Here is a 22280-nt window from a genome sequence, read left to right as displayed (position 1 = left end):
CTTTCTCTTGATGACTAAAAAGCTTGCCAGAAGACCCAGAAGCTTTCCTAACATAGCAACAACTACTTTATGCAAAGTGAAATTCATCCATAGAGGTGCCTCTTTGTTAGCAGGTGAATGAAATGGCTAGTAACAGCCAGGGGTTACATAGAGAAACATGTATGAAGGAAATGATTTAGGTGATTATTATAAATTAGTTGTATTTAATGTCATATTTTATTTTTTGTTTGCAGAGTAGACCCTAATTTGTTTTTTGTTTGCTAGACTTACGAGCACTATCTTTCAAATTTTTGACCAGTTTGCCAGACTTACAAATATGAACGCAAATATTAGTGATTGTAGCAACATATTCTTTGTCATGCTGTTCCTCATTGTAAGCAAAGCCGTTCTTTGATTTATCTTCATTTTTGCAGGTTAATGGAACATAAATCACAGCAGATCTTCATTGTTGAGAGCTGTCAGAGGGAAGAAGAGAGAAAAGCGGACGACTAATCCTCGTAACAAAGCCTTAGACTTCACCTAGATGTCAAAGACCCGTCTCTATCTGTGTCTGTCTCTTTGACGATGTGCGGCTCGCCAAACAGCGCTCATGAGGGCTCACTATTGAAACTCTCTTACATACCTGCTTGGCATGCTCATATCACAGTTCAAGAGAAGTAAGCAAAGGTGTTCTTTTAAACCTCGAAGATTGGATCTACTGGAATAAATTAGACAATTACTAAAAGGAATTGATTTCTTAACTCTGGAATAGGAGGATGAGCATCAGTTGTTGTATACATTGGATTTCTTGGTCGTGACTTGCAATTTATCTATGGTGAATGCTGCCACAAGTACGACCAGTCCTAAAGGCAAAGAGAGGGAACGCAAATGTTGATACAGTGTCGGTAAGTAATTAAATTCACCTTTCTGCTTTTTTCAACTTCTGATTGTCTCTTCTTTTTTTTGGCTCTATCTCTCTCTCTCTCTCTCTTTCTTCCTTTTTCTCTTTCTCTTTCTCTTTCTCTCTCTCTCTCTCTCTCTGTCTCCCACCCTCTCTTTCTCTCTCTCTCTCTCTCTCCCCCCTCTCTCTCTCTCCCCCTCTCTCTCTCTCTCTCTCTCTCTCTCTCTCTCTCTCTCTCTCTCTCTCTCTCTCTATCTCTCTCTCTCTCTCTCACTATTTGGTATATTCCGTAATGTTTGTCATCATGCTAGTGCATTATACTGAGCTCAATTTCAACACATGGCTCTCTACAATCTTAGTGCAGCAGTGTGTGTGTTTGCCCTGAATAGCTCACTCAGAATCTAACCGTGATAACCCCCAAAATACAACCTTCTTTTCAAAACGGAGAAGAAAACATTATTAGGTCACTGTACAACATTGAAAGGAATCTGTAACCACTCCACAAATGTTGATCTTGTGCTGGCAAACAAGATAATTTCATTTTGAGTATTTGCGCTTGATATGGAGCCTCGTGGATGAACAAGTGGATAAAGAGAGGGGCGACTTCACCATCGCAGGCTGGGCCGGGCCGAGTTGAGCAGGACATCTGCTTTCATTAAAGTTGAATAGAAGAAAATGAACGGCGCACTCCTTTATACCAACCTGCCATTCACCGTCATTCACTGTACTTGTATTGCTGGGAAGATTTTCTAGTTTTCACTCCGCATGTATATTGACCTGTACCTGTGCTCTAAATTTGGAAAAATGCATGAAATGAAAAATTTCATAAAGGACCTATTTTCTGGAGCAGTCCCTGTTTATTCAATTAATCTGAGTTGTTGTGGACAGCTGGAAAAGTGGTCACGGAAATGTAATATCAATTGTAGGCCACTTTTACATCGAGTTTGTCTCAATTTAGACTAGAACTGTTATTGCCTCCAGATATTTGAAAACAAATGTCCCCGATCTCCCTGCATACATTAGCAAGGACAAATTTATGATTAAATTCCTTTTTTAAACAGATTTCAATTTGAGCATATTTCACTTTATCTCTCTCTCTCTCTGTAATAATAATAAAGATTGGTTCATTAAAGTGCATAATAAATGGAAGTTTCTCTATGCGCTTTACAAAGTTACAAATAGCATGTGCAAGTATATTTAAATAGTTACAAGAATGAAAGACATTTATCTCTCTCTGTTTATCTTTGTCTGCCTGTCTTTCTCTTTCTTCTCTTTCTACATGTACCTCTTTCATTCTGGTATTGTTACCCATTTCACATACTGTAAATATATTTCACATTCTGCATCTCTTTTGCCCTTTTCCTCTCTCCCACTGGTCCCGACATATATCGTTCCTATTTTCACGAAGTGACGGTAGTGAGGAAAATCCGCACGCAAATTGTATGCGATTGTCATCACTACCGTCACTTCGTGAAAATAGGGACGATATGTATGTCCTGCAAATGACCCACATTTAGAGAAAGAGATACTCTTGTCATCTTGTTATTATTTGTTTTGATAAGGAGAGTAAATTTGTTTGCGGTGTCAGGAGTGGTCTATACATTCACAATAGACTGACCTTCATTATATTATCATAGCTGGCTGAATAAAGACACTTGTGTATTTCCAGGTATGTGACAGACTTTCTATTGGGAACTATATAACCCAAAATGCAATATCATTTGTCTATTTCTATCAGGAATATAATTGTGTGTTAATTAGAGCCAGAGGGTGTGAACTCGATACAAATGGATAAATGATGCCTTTCTGCATCTTAGCAGATGATAAATACAGTCAAACCTGCTTTAGTGCCCACCTGTATAGAAAGACCACCTGTCTACAAAGACCACATTTCTTTTTTCCCTTGAAAATGGTTTCTCAATGAAACATGTACACAAGGAACCTATATCCAAAGACCACCTGCCTTTAAATACCACTTTTCTTGTCTTCCTTGTGTGGTCTTTATAGACAGGTTTCACTGTACCTTTGAATGTCTACTAATTAAGTCTAGCTTCCCTGAATTGCAGTATTAGCTACTGCGTGTTATATTAGTAGCTGATTGTAATCCTCCATGTAGGTTGAAGGGATGACATTTGGAGATAATGGAAGGTCTCATGTTAATCTCATTTCTCATACTTATCTACATACATGTACACCCTCAGGATTTGGGCAATGCATGGAGACATCTCCTAAGTCACTTATGGGACTTCTTGGTGAATGAAAGATAATGGGATTAGAGGAAAGAAGAGAGTAGATGTGCTGCTAGGTTTAGGCATTAGTTGGCTGTGCAGATGTGCATCAGCTTTGATATAGAGAACGTGTTTATAGAAAGATATTTGAGACAAGTTTAGGGTTGTAACTAATAATAATATACTATTTAATTTTTATGTAGCGCTTAATACAAATGTCTCTAAGCACTTTACAAATATACTGTTACCCAGGTCATTGGATTCAGTGCTTGCCCGCACACAACATGCGCACAATCTCCACTCCCTGGGGAGCATTCCAGCCAGGCGTCACATGATGCTCAAAAAATGTTTTTTTAAGACCAACAATGACGGTCGCATCCTACCATTACCCATTTAACACCTGGGTGGAGAGTAGCAAGAGCAGGTTAATATCTTACCTGAGCTGAAGATCATTCAATTCTTTAGTTGGAGAATTAATACTGTAATTAAGGAATTCTAATTAAGGGATTCTGATTTACATTCATGTTGGCTTTAGAACATAATTTCCTACACCCAGTATAATAAATCAATAGTGGTAAACAGAATGATGTGGAATAATCTTGAAGGCACTTAAAACTGGTCTTTACAAATCTGTAAGCAATAGTACTTTACATGTACACTGTAGGTCTTGATGATGTCGTACATTGTGATAAGCCCCAATTCTCTTTTATTCGTTCATGATTGTAGTCTCAGTAATAACAGAATTTGGTGTAGATTGGCCCTGAGATGCTCTTTGTCTATTGATAAGGTTTTTTTTTCTTCAAACATTTAATGGCTGGAAGGACCACTATCTTCTTTTCATCAAGTTTTTTCTTGCATTCTCTCTCACAATAACCACCATAAGGTGGTTTACATGTATATCCTGTAGATGTAGAAATTTCCTTTGTAAGATTTTGTTTTTTAATGTATTTTAAGAAGGTTCTATGGCACCAATCTTATGATGATAACCTAGACACTGTGGCCCTATGGGTGAAATGTGATGAAAGGTAGAACTTGTGGTAATATGTGTTGTACCTTGAGATATGGATTTACAGGAATTCAAAGAAATTTAACCATTTGTTTCTAATTGTCTGCAAATGTAGTAATTGGAATAGTACATAGGAAATAGGCCTACACTTTATCAATGGAAACTATTGACTTAACTTTTTGAAGCATTGCTCTACAGTATAACGTTTTTAATTTTGAAATGTGTATGCAAAGGGGATTTATTAGAAGAAAAACAATCACCTCTAGAAATCATTCAGAAATCATTGAATTGGTATTGTTTATCTGCAAGGGTATCATGCAATACTTTGTCAAAAGTAGATTCAGTTTTAAATTGAAAACTATTATATACTGTAGGTGCCCAGAGTATTATGAAATAACATTGTTTGTAGTATGTAGGCTTTTGATATTAGTAATAAATATTATGCACAACAAAATGCTGAATACTTTAATGCAAAGTGGTTCACACACCAAGAAAACCAAAATCAATATTTGTATTTAGGAGCATTACCCTACAGTACATTACAGATACAGTGTGGGCAAAGGAGATGCGTTTTGACACAATATAGATCTCTAGTATCCTAAAAGAATAAAAATGGAATAAACTGACAGGTATTCAACAAGCTTAGTATTATAAAGAGCTTCTTCAAAGCAGTGGATCTTTCTTTTTGGTATTCTGCTTTTAAAATCTTTTACCCCCCAAAAGAAAAATAAAATAGGATAAGATGTATCACAATCTGGCCCCTGACTGACAGCTGAATATTGTAGGTGTTGACTTTTAAGCTTACCCCAGCAGCCTACCGCAGAACCCTCAAATAGGTACTTGATGAGCCGTAACAATGAACAACCAATTACACGCTACATGTCTAATGTCTTGTGAAGAAATACACTTCTAATGGTAAGGTGGATTGCAAATATTGAACAAATAAGAAAAGCTGAATAACTCTGCATGGATGTAATTGGCTCCTGTGAATTAAACGACAATGCATCATTCATTCATTATTCAACTTCATTCAGGGGTATTTATGCGTTAGAGTAGGTGTACTCCCTGTTTAGTGTCCCTTATGTGACTAACAGAAGCAGTTTCGAGGGCCGCACATCAGTAGACAGTCATGAAGACAAGTGCAGTTTTTATAGATTGTTCAAGGGCAAGAAATTTATTTTGAGATTTTGTTTTGGAAATGGGGGGGGGGGGAGGGGTGGGAGTCACATGACTGTCATGTAATACAGATATAGATTTGTAGTTCTGAGTTTATTCCCTGATCCCCTTCCCTCCAATCAAATCTTACAGGGGCTTCATGTGTATATTAGGTTTGATGAGAATAAATCCATTTTTTATCTGGCTCGGTACAGTATGAAAATGTGTAATCGACCTGACAACGTCTGGTTTTTAAAGCATTTCAGAGAAAATTTCACCAATTTTTTAAGCTCTTTTAAAGTCTTTTCTTATGTGAACAGTAAACACGACCTCTGACTACTTTTCGAAAAAAATCCCGTGGAAATTATGTTGCGATTACATAATACATCATTGTCATGTTTGCACACTTCATAAGGTGACATACAAGGCCATTCAAATTGCCTCAGGTTGATTTTCTTTATAAAAGTTGTGATTGTGTTTTTATCACTTGTTAGGAAAATACTCTTTCCAATTTTGTTTCCGTTCAAGTTCTGTATTTTCTTTTCCCATACTTTTTGAGAAGCTTCCCAGAGCTAGATTGCCTCTCTGTTCTTTGCATCTTTTGATATTTTTGACGTATTTGGCCAGACCAAATGGTTGTTACAGACTTGGTATGACATTTCTCTTGTGAGTTTACCCAATACCATTATTACATTCTGGCAGGTGTTTTAATACTCTGATATTCTTTTTATATAATCCTCTTTTATTTAGCGTTCTAATGCAGAAGGGAAGACTACGGTCATGGCACTCTAGTAGTTTGGGGGCATTTTAGAATTTTCCCATAGACCTTTTTTCCAATCCATTGAAACAGTTCAATGTAATGCCAAGGCATGGCCCAAACCAATGCATCAATTTCAACACTACAAAGACTCGGTCCGTGCGAGCCTGACATCGACCGTGGCATCTACAATAAGTTTCTGTGTGGGCTTAGAGGCAAATTTAGGCAACAAAAAGTTGTGAAATCGGTCTAATTCTCCTATTTTGGAGTGCGAATGGATCTTGATTAGACAGGAAATTTGTAGATTGCAAAGAAGTGAGCAATTTACCTACGTGAATAAGATATTTGATAACATATGAAAAGAATTTCTGAGTTATTCCATTTTAACATGTTTTGTGCAAGAATTTGATCTTTTTGGGGGGTATAAATATATACAATAGATCAATCATTATGTCTTGACCATACTAATCCAATGAAAATGTTTGAAAGTTAACAAAGTTATAAAAGTATGTCAGTATCTTCTACTTGAAGATTTATTTTGTTTGTATAAAATCAAGCAATCTATCCCAAAAAAGATGACCCTTCTTCTTCCATACCTCAACAGAGTGTAACAAATTGTCACAAAATATATTAATCTTAAGAGCTTTGATTCCAGGCACTTTTGATCCTCCCCTCATTTTGTTATTAGTTTGCTGATAGGACATTATCAGACTATTCCAAATCATGTCTTCAAGCTTCATAATTATTGCACGTAACAGTATGTCAGCATAAATAGTGCTGATCAAGGTTGGAAAAAGTTGCATTTGAATTAAGATTTTTTTTTGGAATATAACAAAGAGATGATTGGTACTATAAAATCAAAAAGTAGCAGTGAAAACAGAGTGAAAACAGGATACAAAGCTTTTCGTTGTGCACTCATCAGAGTAACACCAGGGAGATGTCAGTTGGTAACACAGCCTGTTATATTTTCTATTATGATATATGGTAGGATGGGTCAAACAGACAAGTATTGATGGGGTTGTAATTTTGACGGATTGATATGGGGATGGAAGCATGGCATAGGAATTCAGAGAGAGTGAGGATTCTGAGAGCTAGAGCTACCGTTTCAGATCTGTCGGTCCAAAGCATCGGGCTTATGAATCAGAAGATTTGGCTGTTTGGGGTCCTCATGTTGGTGGTCTAACTGTTCTCTTTCTTCTTTATTTTAGGATTCAGTGTTCAAATTTATGTCTTAGACCCTGTTCTCACTCACTTCGTTGGAGCGCTCTGAAGCGCTCTAACTAAGACCCGCTCCTCAGGAGCGGTTGTTAGGTGAGTGAGAACGCTCAAAGTGGTCCAGGAAGCGGACTTCTAGACCGCTCCAGAAGTCCACCTTCCGAGGTGGTCTTGAGGAGCGGGTCTTATTAAGAGCGCTCCAGAGCGCTCTAACGTGCAATGTGAACGGAAAGCGTAGTTTGAACGGAAGTGACGTTCCGCGCGATGAGCGATCGGGCAGGCACTACACATATACGTGTATACGGGACGCGTCGCGAACGGGACATCAGGTGACATAGGGTTTGGTTTCCGCGCGCGAAAAAATTGACCCGCCTACCTGAGCTGCCATAGCAACAAGACCACTTTGACTCGTGGAGCGGTTTGAGCCGTAAAAACTGCTCGGAGTGTGAACGCTCGCAAACCATTCCTCAAGACCCGTTCCTCTGGAGCGGTCTGGAGCGGTCTAACTAAGACCACTTTCAAAGTGAGTGAGAACGGGGTCTAACTGACTTTGATGGTGACTATTATGACTACATGTGTGTATTGTCATATTCTTACAGATAGAAATTATTCTAGGGTGAAATGAGCATGTATCAAGATACTGTAGGTAAGGCCGACATATATATATATACTTGGTTGTCACTGTGTTTAAAAAAAAATTATTTCTTTAATCTCTCAAATATGCTGTGATGTGAATATCTTTATCTACATTAATTATATCTTATCATAATGTACTGTATGTCTTGTGTTTCTCTTTTATATGAAACATTGAAATTAAATCTAGAACTTGAAACCAGAAAATTGAACTTTGAACCATGCACATCACTCTGCTTTTGATACCGCACTAGCTGGTCTGCTAATTCCGTGGTTGTATGGGTCGTTGAGTTAATTGGAGCTGGAGTGCTCACTGGTTCATCTCGGCAGACGTACATTCCTGATATGATGAGGACATCAACTGTCACCGCTCATCACGTTTTAAAAGCCCATCATTCCTCCTCTTCACTTTACCCTAATGAGTTACTTACATGTACCTACGGACTGCGCTCATTCTCTAGTAGAAACAGATATACAATGCATGCACACAGCTATAGACATTCATACCTCAATGTGGTATGTTAATCAATAAACTGGATACATAGATCTACAATGTATGCTGTGGTTGAAAGTTTGTTCTGGGGGGCGTTTCACAAAACTTGTCATCAATGACAAATGATAATTTTTGTTATAAGCTTCTGAAATCCTTGCTTCTGATTGGTTATCAGCAGATTTGTCACTGATTTTTGTCATTTGTCATTGAAAAAAGGCTTTGTGAAACGGGTCCCTGGACATATCATCTGTTCAGAGCAAGAAGGATGTTAACTCAGTGTTAAAGTACAGTGTGAGTCAAAAAAAAGTTTACACCTAGAAAATTGCTAATTATTATTTTTTAAATCATTGATGAACATTAAATTGTTATATGTCTTGAAAGAGTGTTTTATCCCAAATCATTTGGTACCATTTTTGTGTGATATGTGTTTACGCTTGGATGAACAGGAGACATTGTTTGCGAGAGTGCAAACATCGACTTGCGCCAAAGTTGCCTATGTGATGTTTGAATAAAACAATTGGGATTTGGGTATTAATTCGGTCTTTGCAGATCCAAATAACATCCCTAACGAAATTAATCATGCCACATAAATATCAAATATCAGCGAACATTTTGTGCACGCGTATGTGGGTGTGTGTGTCTTTGCCCTTTGCAAAAAAACATATGCAATGCATTTCATTTGATACATTCAATCCATTCTCTCACTCCGCTAATCCCAACATAATACATACTGTAGGCATCACTTTGGCGCAAGTCGATTTTTGCACTCTCGCAAACAATGCCACCTGTTCATCCAAGCGAGAACACATACCACTCAAAAATGGTTCCAAATGATTTGGGATAAAACACTCTTTCATAAGATGTATAATAATTTACTGTTCATAGATGATTTTTAAAATAATTAGCAATTTTCTAGGTGTAAACTTTTTTTTGACTCACTCGGTATATGAGTTAACGCCCTTGTGCATGGCTCCAAGCAGATGATGTATTCATATCTCATACCTGTTATGTTGCTTGTGCTCTGACTGAGCCCTACTGGATACCATTTGATTTTGGCAGGGCTTCGTCCGCTCTAACTTTTTGATTCTGTCAGAGTTCTTTAATTGTCATTACCAAGTACCAAGATTTCCTTTAATGGTAATACAAAGTTTTGGGAAATTTTTTAAATGGCCGTATAGCTATTCTTTAAAATGTTGATATATTTGAATGCCCCTGAAGATGTATTAGAAGCACTAGACAAATTAGCCCCTAAAACACTTCTGCTTTTGAGCAAAATTGAATATAAAAATTTACCGGTGCTCCCGGTAAAAATGTTGATAAATTTCAAATAGCTCATACGGCCATCCAATGGTAGCTGGGACCATGAAAATCTCAGAATAGGCAGTTGTGATATATAATTTCCAAACGGGAATAGCAAATCGATCGACTTTAGTCAAGAACATTGTACTAAAGCTAAATTAATATCTTGACCTTGAGAGGGAGCTATACAATATAAAGACTTTATTATTTACAATTTCATCACTTTAGACTCGATTTCAACCGCGACAACAATCACTGAATATTGTAGGAATCAAATATGCTTCCAATATGTTCAATTGAACCAAATTCATGAACCCATACCAAAACTTTGTATTTCCTTTAATTTAAGGTTTAGTGAACTCTGCTGGACCTTCTAAATTGGGACACCCCCTCCCTCTCTCAAGAATTTTCTCCCAAAATATTAGCCTTGATGGGGGCTCTTGAAGATGAGACACCGGAAGATTGACTGGCATTTGAGTCGTGTCACCGCTGTCTCTGAGGCCTCTTATCTGCTGTGATTGATTCAGAGCACAGTGTGAAAGTTATCTGTATCTCAGTGGCCTGTTGTCATCAGCTCGAGATTGCTAAATAGCCCACTATTTCTTATTTGGGAAATAATCCAGAAGTTACAAATCACGTCTTCATCAGCTCAAGACTTGACCTCCAAACTTGAAACTCGAGCTCAAGAAATTAGCTCAATAGTGCGAGTCTTCGGGCTGGTGAAGATGCACTGGACAAATAGCGGGATATTTTGCAAACTAGCCCAGAATATCTTAGGATGATTATCTTGACCAAATGTCCCGCTAATTGCAACTTCGGGCTGATGAAGATGCAAATTAACTGGATAATTCGCGATTGGGATAGTTCAAATAGCGGGATATTTGGCAATCTCGAGCTGATGAGGACAGGCCTAGTGGCTCTGTGTGATGCGGTGTGATGCGGTGTATGCGGCAGATGGGGGGATCAGTCTATGAAAATAATTGGGAAAGATGAAAGGATGGATGATTGATGTCCAGAAACGCTTGAGTTCTCCTCTCCTTGGTGTCATTTTGATGTTGACTTGGTTTAATCATTGATTTAACTGCTCAGTGTGAATGGGTACCTCTCTTGTTAGGGGGTTGGGAATCTTAGCAGTCAAGGTAGTTCCACAAGGCAGAATGAGGTCTTGAAATTGTTTTGATTGACATTTCTTAGAGACATATGAAGATGACTGACACATCCGATATTAGTATTTAGTTTTGGCATGGTCCATGGTTGAGGCCTCTATGCAGGCTTATCTGCTCAATTGCTTGCGTCGTCATGATTGCAGTTGCCGTAATGTTAATCTGTTTTTACATCCTTCGTCAACCATTATTTTCTTATCCCCACTCAAATCGTAATTGTGAACTCAAGGTGTCTGAGAAAATGGGTGAACTATCCATTTTTATGCATTTTTATGCATTTTTGATTGGCTCAAAATCATCCTTTTTAATGTTTTTCACACTTTTGAAGTAGCTAGAATTTGAGATATTGTTTCTTATTTTATTTAGTTTCTGGTAGTCTTGCCTCCTCAATCTCCCCCTCATTCAGATATGAAAGACTGTGCTCAACAAAAGATTTACTTTTAAATTCCCTTTAATCCTATAAATACTTTTCAAAAGAAGATCAGAAGGAAAATCTTCTTTAAGCCCTTCTCTATTTATCAAAGCATTACAGATTCCACTACCCACACTTAGTGGTACATGCATGCTTGCAGGCAGCGCAGCATGAGATAGATCTTTATTTAGGCGGTGCCGTCTTTATTCATGCTAATCGGCCATCAGCCCGCTTCTTTTTCCTGATGCCCCCGTTGTGCATGAGGGTACCGGTAAGGCGCCAGATACCCACCAACTCTTTACCCTTGTTTTCGAGATCAATTTCTCTTCCGCTGCATCCCAGGAGTTCAAGTGGCTCACCTTTTTCCCTCAAATTTATTCCAAAGCGAATATTCTGATGGGTATTTAACACCAGGCGGTGCTCTAGCTTGGAATATCTTAGCCTGGTTTATATGCTGCCACTCACCTGGGTGCGCAGAACCCTACACCAAAACCTACTAGTGGGACTGAAAGGTAAAGTTGCATGTACTAAATAATGTTTTTAAGGATTCGACTATGGTAGTCATTTTTTTCAAAATTACTTCATTTTGCCAAAAATTATTTCTAGTTCAATATCTTAAATGATCTGGTTAAAACTCTGCATTATCCTCCACCTTGCTATTAATTGGAGAGAAAAACAGGGAGAAAATCAAATGTCATGGTTGTTATGAGTTGCTGTTCCTTTGCTCTTTATTCTCCATACATGTAGTCAGATACGCCTTGAAGAAAATCATCATGGTTATTCTGGGGACTTTGTGGCTGAAACATCCACGTTCAATAACAAAACTCTTGTGTTGCTTGTCCTGGTACTACTTTCTTTAACTTGATAAAGGAATTTTCGAGCACTCTTAAAAGATTGAATGACATCTTCAAACCATCCACCATTTCATGTTATTATCATCCTCCTCAGTTTCAAAATTTTGCTATGCTATAGTAAAAAGTATACATTTAACGGGTAGGTTCATTTACATAAAGAGCTGTTGAATTAATGTGAAGTACTAAGTTTGAAATGTAAGCCAAGTTTAAGGGGGCAAAATAAAAGATGATTACCAGTAATGCATGTTTGCACCTCATAGTCATACATTAAATTCTATATTTGCCCATTTTTCACTTTCATTGTGCATGCATTCATCACTTTCTTACTTGTAATTTGTATGCTTGGCAAATTCATACTATAAAACACACTGCTTTAAATGGCCTCATCATTAGGTCTCAAAAGGCTTGTTCTTGTAAATGTATGCTGTGGTAAACACTGTGGTTTACTGTAAACACAGTGAATATGTGTTGGATCTTTTTTTTCATGTAGCTACTTTTTCAATTGAGTACATACAACCCCATAAAACATTGTGCTGAAACGTGAACATGTATGGGAACGAGCCCTAATACGTAATTCAGCAATGGCATTAGTGGATTCGACAGGTAATTCCCCTTAATTGTTTGAGCAGGTTTCATTTCAGTGAAACGTTGTATTCAGTGACATATAATCATGAAACAAGGCTCTCTAATTATAAATAATTCATGATTTTCACTCCGGTTGAAGCACGACGGCGTAGAGTTATGTGTTTAATGTTTGGTTGAGCAGGTTCTCCTAGGGAATGACCTACCGAGGGAGCGTTTTGACAGGGTGAATTATTATATTTTGAAGGGTGATTAGCTAACATGGATATTACCTCAGAGAGAGAGTTATTCATTATTTAAAGTTAATTACCCAAGAAGTGTGATGAAAAGGGTGTCAAATGTGATACTGATGAGGAATTTGTGTGACAAGCATGTGAGACAGGTTTAAGTGAACATGCAAGCCAAAATTTGTCTCCTTTTTAAAAATGCTCATTTATTTTTAAGCATCTATTTGGTACGTGAGCATTTTACCTATTGGGTATGGGGCATTACAGATTTATAGGTATTTCATCCTTTGGCTTTATATTGAATCAACGAGCCCTATCCAGGTGATCCATTTTTTGATCATGTTCTCATCAATGACTGAGATAGATATCCTTTCATTTTAAAAATGGAGAAAAGAACACAACAACATTGAATTCGATGTAATTTGAATAGAACATGACTTGGAAATATATCTGACATTTGATATTCAAGTAAGCGGTCATTGCTATGCTGGTCAAAAAGGTCACCCCTTTATTTAATTAAAATACTTGTTTCAGGTATAGCCAAGCAGAAGCAATCCAGAACCCGGGAATATTGATCTTCTAATCTGTTTTAACTCCAGGGATGTGTTGTGTATCAGAGCAGCTAGAGATGTGGTTTGTCATGAAGCTGGAGTCAGTTCAGTGGTTTTTCTTTCATAGGGTAATACATGTATCTTGTCTCTATGGTATTGCAATTATTCTAAAGCTATATATAGCCCTTTTCTAGGTGTAAACTGTCCTGATTATCACCAACTGTAACCCTTTAGCTTCTATTTATTTGTCATGTTTTTTTTTTCTTCCATTTTAGCATTTCTTTCTCCATGCATCAAATGTAGTCCACTTTCCTCCAAAGAGACTGATTTCTCTTCTACTTTGTTTTCCATCTTGAAGATACCAACAAATAATTAATGTATGATTCATTTTTCTATTTATTCATGAATTTAAATAAGATTATATTGCTCTTCACATTAATATATTTTCCCCTCCTTCATGAGCCAGTGCTCAACTGCTATCTCCAAACTCTGCTCATTCCCAATAAAACATGAATATTAACATTTTCATGAACACCAATGGAAATGGCAAACTTTACAATAATCTCTCTGAATTTGTTAGCATTTATGAAGGCAACATACATTGGCCACAAATTTAACACAAGCCATCTTTGAATTATATCAATCATGTATTTCTTTTTTTAATTTGAGCATGTTCAGTCAAATTGAACTTGTGAAAACCTGTGCTCACTGTGTAATTCCAATCGTACATTCTGAACTGTCCATTGTGTGAAACGTTTTCTGTTTGACTTGATTAAAAATTATGTTGTTGTCAATTTTCTAGCATTTTACACTAGGTTAGAGCATGAAGTAAATGTGTTCAAATTCTGTAGTGCCCTCAAACTATCAAGCTGACAATTTGGAACAAAATCCAACTGGTGATTGATACATTTTTAAATTGGTATACAGGACTGTAACTATCATCTTTCACATCAAATCTGAAAATGTATTTGTTTCTCATATTTGTAAACAACTTAATCAAGAAAGGTGGACTTTCCCTTTAAAATACCTTACAATCCCTCTGTATATTATTAGTAAACAAAGAGCGTATATTAGGTGTAATTACATGTACATGTATCCCAAAATTAGTGTTCATTCCTCTCCTCAGCTGAGCGTTAGCTAGATAATGGGCAACGTGTAATATCGATGTATGGGATTATTGATGTGAAAAGATCGAACCGTAGCAGACGCTGACGCGCTGGCTGGCTGGCTGCATGCAGTGGATATTAATATCCGCCAGAGTGTTGGAGATAATTAAATAATTGGTTGTATATTTCAAAATTCCTGGAGGTATACTTGGATGTTAATTGCATTCCGCGGTGGAATGATTGTTTTTAGGGAGACGGAAGAAGGATGTTAGGTACATTTGTTGAAGGAAGGAAGGAAGGAAGGTAAGAAATGTGCAGTGTGTTACAATATGATGATGATGATTGTGGTGATGATGGGGATGATGGTGGTGATGGTGATGGTGATGATTGTGGTGATGATGGGGATGATGATGGTGATGGTGGTGATGATGATTGTGGTGATGATGGGGATGATGGTGGTGATGATGATGGTGATGATTGTGGTGATGATGATTGTGGTGATGATGGTGATGGTGATGGTGATGGTGATGGTGATGATGGTGATGGTGATGGTGATGGTGATGGTGATGATGATGGTGATGATTGTGGTGATGATGATGGTGGTGATGGTGATGGTGATGGTGATGGTGATGGTGATGGTGATGGTGATGATTGTGGTGATGATGGGGATGATGGTGGTGATGATGATGGTGATGGTGATGCTCGATGATGGGGATGATGGTGGTTGTGATGATGGTGATGATGGTGATGGTGATGATGATGGTGATGATGGTGATGATGGTGATGGTGATGATGATGGTGATGATTGTGGTGATGATAGGGATGATGGTGGTGATGATGATGGTGGTGATGATGATGGTGATGGTGATGATGATAGTGATGATTGTGGTGATGATGGGGATGATGGTGGTGATGGTGATGGTGATGATTGTGGTGATGATGATTGTGGTGATGATGGTGATGGTGATGGTGATGCTCGATGATGGGGATGATGGTGGTTGTGATGATGGTGATGATGGTGATGGTGATGATGGTGGTGATGGTGATGATGGTGGTGATGATGATGGTGGTGAGGATGATGGTGGTGATGATGATGGTGGTGATGGTGATAATGGTGATGGTGATGATGATGGTGGTGATGATGATGGTGATGATGATGGTGATGAGGGTGATGATGATGATGATGATGATGGTGGTGATGGGTGATGATGATGATGATGATGATGATGATGATGATGATGGTAATGATGTTGAGGGTGATGATGATGATGATGATGATGATGATGATGGTGGTGATGATGATGATGATGATGATGATGGTAATGATGGTGAGGGTGATGCTGGTAGTGATGATGATGATACGCAGGGTTAAATGGAGAATGATGCTGGAAAGATATGAAGAAGGTGGTGAAGAAATGCTGTTCTGCTTGTAATAGCTTACATTTTTGTTGATAAGGTTTGGATTAGTGTTTGTTGTTGTTATAGATGATGGTGATGGTAATGAAAAGTGGTGGTGGTTATGATGATGACGATGGTGAGGATGGGGATGATAATGCTCATAGTATTGAAGATAATGGTATTGAAGGATATGGTCATGATAATGATAGTTGTAATAGTGCTATTATGTGTTGATGATCATTGTGACTTTGATTTATGTAAAAACTTATTACAGCATACAAAATGCTAGCATTGAAATGTGTTCTATTAGAATACTACTCTCTTTATTAGTAAATATAGGGAACAGTTTGTCGAGTCTTTAAGTTCATACACCTTAAGAATGTAATCATCATAAAAAAGAAACATTCCCAAACGAGAACATAATGCAAATATATTCCATCCTCTCTTTTACTCTCCAAAAGTCGAGCAAGAAATAGATACCGCATAAGAAAACAATTTTAAATGTCAAGAAGAAGAAAAAAAGATCTTGTCTGTTCGTGTCGCAGTCGAAGCGTACGTCTAACCTCTCCTTGACGTTACTTGTTGGCTTGTCTTCTATTGATTCCCTGCCTGCATGCGTATCACGTCGTAGGAGACAGCAACACACTTCTCACTCAGCACACGCGTCATTTCTCACGACCTACATGCAGTTAGTGGCGGCGGAGGATTCCCTTTTTCTTACTCTCACTCTCTCGCTCACTCTGCTTCGTAGGTTTTGAGCTATTATTTTTCAAAGACGTTTAACCGGTCGAGAAGAAGGAAAAGTGATATGATTTCAGGCTCGTCGTAATGTGATTTTCTGCAGTATGGTGGAATGGCAGCTGTATTCTGGATTCATTGTTATCACATTCTCTTGTTGCCTCAAATCAAAATCGTCAGATTTAGGCTTGGGTAAGCTGGCAACGATCACATGTTTTTCCCCTGTGCACTCTGTCTCATGTCGTTAATTCCATGCATGTGTAGAAAGCAACGCTCCATGTATTATATGAAAATGATACATGTACTGAATTTCTATTTACTTACAAGTTTTCTTTACCGATATCCTTATTTCCTTAACTGATACACTCCCACACTCGGTGTGATATGCTAGAGTGCAACTGGTTGTTGTATATAGTTGGACACTTGTTGAAGATTCCTGAGTCGTAAGAGCGCATGGTCAAGGGTTCAGTTAGCCAGCAGCACGAATACATAATTAATGTATGCTATATACAGTTACAGACGACTTCTTTCTGTTTCGTCTGGAATCATGGAGAGATTAGATTAAAGGGCATTGATTTAAAAAAAATGTGTATGGTATGTGTATGTTCAGTAATATGCAATGGATCATACATTACATGATGTAATCCCAAATTCATTATATTTCTTTGATTTGAACAATTTTCGTAAGATCTATGATACTAGCCAAATCTATGAATATATTGTGCCTCCTGTACATGTGTGTGTATTCTAGTTTGCTTCATCATATATTTACAGTTCTATATGATTACCGTATGGGATAATAGTGATTTCTTGATGGGAAATACAAGGTGTTTATGATATTGATAATTGTGTTTGTGTACATAATTAATTTCTTTATAATAACATAATAAACAAATATTTCTAAAGTGCTTACTGGTAATAACAAAAAGTTCCCTAAGCACTTTACAAATTGAACTTCAATCTTAATTGTAATACAACTTAACATACTACAAATGCATAACTCAAACTACAAGAGTACGAATTTCAAAATTATATTAATAAATAAATACTTATTCCATTAACGATTCATTTACTTCTACTCCTACTTCTGCTCATGTAAAACATGTATCAAATTACTGTTAGAAAGAGAAAAGGAAATTATCTTGATTATAATGTAAGCAAATATGTCTTGAGGGTGACTTTGAACGTGTGTAGAGTTGGTGCAGTGTGGATGTGTGGAGGCCATTGCTATTCATGAGTTTATCATTAATACAATGTAGTTTATTGGCAGAATGACCAAGTGAAGTGATTAAACTTCATTTTTATTATTTCATTTTTAATTTTTAAATTCATTTATTCAACAAATCATGCATTAAGCTTATAGTAGAACCATTATTGTTCATTGGCCATGGAAAAAGGAGTGATCACTTTTTGTCTATTTAAGCTCAATTTTCAGAAATCAATGTAAAAATTGAATAAAAATACACAGCTCATAGATTATTGATAAGACAAGATCATCCTGTATGAACGTTATTGTGTTGCCAATGTTCTCCGATGCTTTCTGCTTTTCTGCTAAGGTCAAAGGTCATGACCCCATAGTGCCCCTAAAAGCAAGTTTTGCACTTAACCTTGGTGGGTGAGTGTGTCACCTGATTGAAGTCAGTGAAAGACCTGCCTGAGAGAGAGAGTCTTTCTTCCATGTTTCATTCAACTTTCATGAATAACAAGTTACTGACACACATTGTACAGTGATATGTAAGCTACTGAAATCAACAAATTTCATTGGCCGTTATTATTCTTACGTCATTACAAGTTTTATAAAGCAGGGCCCGGGATGTTTGGGTTAACTGCAGAAAAATCATGAAAATTAAAATATGAGCAAATATCGAAGATAACAGATGATGGGAGATGAATGAAAGACAGTTAAAGGAGGAGGAAGAACTTCAAGAAGGAGAAAGGAGGGTGGTGAAAAGTGTTCATGCATTGCGGTTAAATCTCAGGGAGAGTATTTTAGGAGATAAACTGGAGGGAAATGATAATATGAGCAAGAGCCCGTTGACGACCAGAGTAGAAGACGATAGATGATATGGGATGAAAGCGGAGGACGCGGAGGTATAATTTTGGAAATGAAAAAAGATCATCCCTAGCTCCCAGCTTCATTTCCATTTGACTCCATCCTTCCACAGCATGAAGCTGTGGTGAATTAGGAACACTTCACAAATTTGTGAAAGTAAAATACTAGTTTTGCCATAAGTGTGAATACTCTTTTTGGAAGAAAGTCGGAAGCTCTACCTCCACCTCTTTGTCTCTTCCTTATGATCCATGCACCCTCTTTCTCTGTCCAGCTAATCATAGAGATGTATATAGGAGGATGAGATGTATTTATTCAGGAGTCTTGGGTATTTGACCCACTGAGCAATCCATGGGGCAAGGAGAGGTTCCTCTTTGAAGTGAAAACAAAAAGATCCTTGGTTTTATCATGGACCTATTACACCTGTCTTTGACAGTGGACTTGAAATCTTTTCACTTGGAATTGAGCATTTCATCAGCTACCAGCAATAAGGCTGTAAGTGCCATTAACAATACTTGGTTGTTACAGCCTTCTCGCGGACAGCTTTTATTTTTCTTTCCATAGTTCATCGTTGGTTTTCTTACTGGCATACTTTTAGTTTATGAAATTGAGTTATATAGAATATGTTTCTTCACTCTCAATGTACATGTAGGTTTGTGACTCCCCCCATAGATTGAAGGGTGCTACCTGTTGCTGTTTGATGTGTAGTTTGATCATATTGATTGATGAAAATATTGGCATCCTGAAATAGAATTATCTTTTATTTGACTATACCTGAAAATCAGCATATAAGACTGTTATCCAGACATGTTTTGTTGTATTTTTTTGTATTCAAGATCAATTCTACACTTGGCTGATTCAGAGTGTTAGATTGAGTAAAAAGCGATAAATATTTTCTATTTGATGAATTAGTATTGATTGATGAAAGCAATTACAGTTTGCTTTAAAAAGAGAGATAACTACACCAAATGGACCTATCCATCTTGTATAATTCCACACATATTATCATTAATCAGTCCAGCTCTTTATCATGACTGTAACATATAGGTGGCAAGTTTTTGGTTGAAGGGTTGCAGACAAGTTTCATTAGCAACATGAAATGCCAGTTTCTGGGTGGCTCCTACTTGGTAAAACTTTGAGAAAAACAATCCCAATCCTTTGATAGAAAGAAGGGAATTGAGGATGATAAAATGGTTTTTATATCCTTGTTCTCAATAGATGTATTTATACTGTCCCAGTTAAGTCAAGTATTGTGCCAGTTTTTAGTTTTTATTGCCACTGTTCACACTGTTCAAATAGAGTACTGGATTGGATTGGATTGGATTCTTGGCATACATGGCTGACAATAAAAATTCTAAATGGTGTCTGTATGATGATTTTCCCTCATCTCCAATAAGAGCCTTGTATAGAAAGAATTAGTATTGATAGTTTCATATAAATTTAGAAGCATACAGAATAAACATGTAGAAAGTAGCCCTGGAGAATATATTTCAATAATTTGTCTACCTTGCTAGGACTACCTGTAGGGTAAACATGAAAGGTACATGCATGAGCATCTAGGTGCAAGTTTTTGACAGTGCGAACATCCCTCGTCTCGCTTTTTGAAATATGAGAGAAAATTAGGAGTTAGGTTATCAGCTGGAGTTATCATGTGATGAGTAGTGTCTTGACTCCTTAGATAAGGAGGATGGATAGAAGGGGTTATCAAGACCTGTCACTACGCTGGTAAGAGAAGGAGATGATGAGATCCGTGGTAGGAGATAAAAAGAGATGAGGACTTTGGAGAAAAAAGGGAAGGGTCCATTTGAAGGAATGACTTCAGATGACAGTCCAGTTGTAACATGTACATTGTAGCTGTTGGTTCATCTTCATGTGACACATATTTTGATGTGTTTTTGATGGTTTTGTTTTATTTTACACAATTCCCCCACTGTCAATGACCTACACTAACCTAATTCCTTAAGGTCAACCCAGTCCCTGGACCCTACCTGGATAAACCTAGTCCTAAACCTGACACCTAATTTCAACTCTAACCCTAACTCTAACCCTAACTATAACCCTAACTCTAGCCTTAACCCCATATCTTTCACTGGAAGCTGTTGGGATGAATACTGCATGAGGAAATGTTTATGCTATCAGTAATCTTAGCACACCTACTCATGTATTTCTAAGCTGTAATGTTAGATCTGTTAACTTTCCTGTTGTTGAAATCTCAATCTTTATCTTTAGTGATCTTTGAGAAAATGAAATCTACTTTTAGCTGTCTAAACTTTCTCGCACAATTGTCATTTTTCTGCGTCCTTTTATCACAAACTGAGCATCGGTCCCTCTTGACAAGGTTCTAAAGTACAAGTGCATTGTTTACATTATCTTACATTAATATTTACCTAATTTCGAATCCCACTACTTTTTTCCCCCTGTAGTTAATTGCAAAATTTATGAAACCAAGAATACCGGTACCCAAGGGATGAGTGTTTCTTAGAGGAAGGTTTCATATTCTGGCTTTGGTTGTATACAAACAAGAATGTGATAGGTATCAAGCCGGCTAATGTTTGTCATTTCTCTTCAATATTTGGTAAGTGAAGAGCTTGCAGGGGGTGCCTGGCATGGGAGGGAAAGGAGATGGAATCCAGGAAAAGTGACATATTGTTTCATTCATACGGGCATCTCCTTGAATTCCTCCCTGATGGTTTGGTTTGAAATTTTAAAGATAAAGTTCAGTAATGATCATACGACTCTGAAAGAAGAAAAAAAGAGTCTGGAAGCGAACAGAAAAGTCGAATATGTGGTACATATTTAATGATACTTTGAGGTTTTTGAATCATCAAAATGATAAGAAAGTGGCTCTTTGTTGCTGAACGTCACATGTTCTCTACACAGAAATGGAACTACAGTGTACACACCCATTTGACAGGAATGTTAATTTGGTCAAACCAACACCACATTTAAATATGAGGGCATTTAAGGAGTGATCCTTTTCAGGAGACTAGTTCGCAGATACAGACTCCAATATGACACTTTACCACAATTCCTAAATCCTTGAGCTTAGCCTAGTCCTGTCAGTCTCTGTCTGTATCAGGAGCAGCTTAAGTACAGAGCCTATGCAGTATACTGTCAGCATAGTCTCACTGAGCAGACACTGGTACGCACAGTGGCTGACTACATTTTTACCTTGATATTCTTTCCTAGTACTGACTTTAAAAATAATTAAGAAGAAAGCTCACAATTTTTTGTTCATCTTTTCCGAAACTGGACTTTCTCTTTAACCATGCAATGGCCAGTGAGTGGTTTACCGAGCAGAGTAGACACGTTGATTTGTTGACAATGAATGACAGTTTGAAGTATCAAGTGGTACAGAAAAATCAACCGCTAAAATATTATTGCTACCTTCTCTGGCCAGGGATTTAGCGTATCCTTAGAATAGTCATCTTACAAGTTATTAAAGGGCCACTCTAACCCAACTATCATAGCCTTTTAAAGCCCCACTGCACTACTTATAGCTTCTTGAGCCCTCTATATAGCAAACAATGCCT

General features: G+C 37.4%; 1 protein-coding gene across 3 annotated transcripts in view; it reads left to right on the top strand.

Annotated features, from left to right (window-relative positions):
- The window catches only part of LOC575562 (D-glucuronyl C5-epimerase), a 96384-nt gene that overhangs the window by 42573 nt on the left and 31531 nt on the right, over positions 1-22280 (top strand). For 2 of the 3 annotated variants that reach the window (XM_030986513.1, XM_030986514.1), the window contains one exon: positions 414-884. The gene's annotated coding sequence lies outside the window, so the exon portion shown is untranslated. Of the gene's footprint in view, positions 1-413; positions 885-11124; positions 11754-22280 lie in introns of those variants that run through there. The other variant, XM_030986515.1, reaches the window with a different exon arrangement.

Source organism: Strongylocentrotus purpuratus, unplaced genomic scaffold (assembly GCF_000002235.5).
Source record: "Strongylocentrotus purpuratus isolate Spur 01 unplaced genomic scaffold, Spur_5.0 spur5_scaffold_16, whole genome shotgun sequence".
Taxonomy (NCBI): Eukaryota; Metazoa; Echinodermata; class Echinoidea; order Camarodonta; family Strongylocentrotidae; genus Strongylocentrotus; species Strongylocentrotus purpuratus.
The sequence above is the reverse complement of the archived record's forward strand: the minus strand, read 5'-3'. Positions and strand labels throughout refer to the sequence as shown.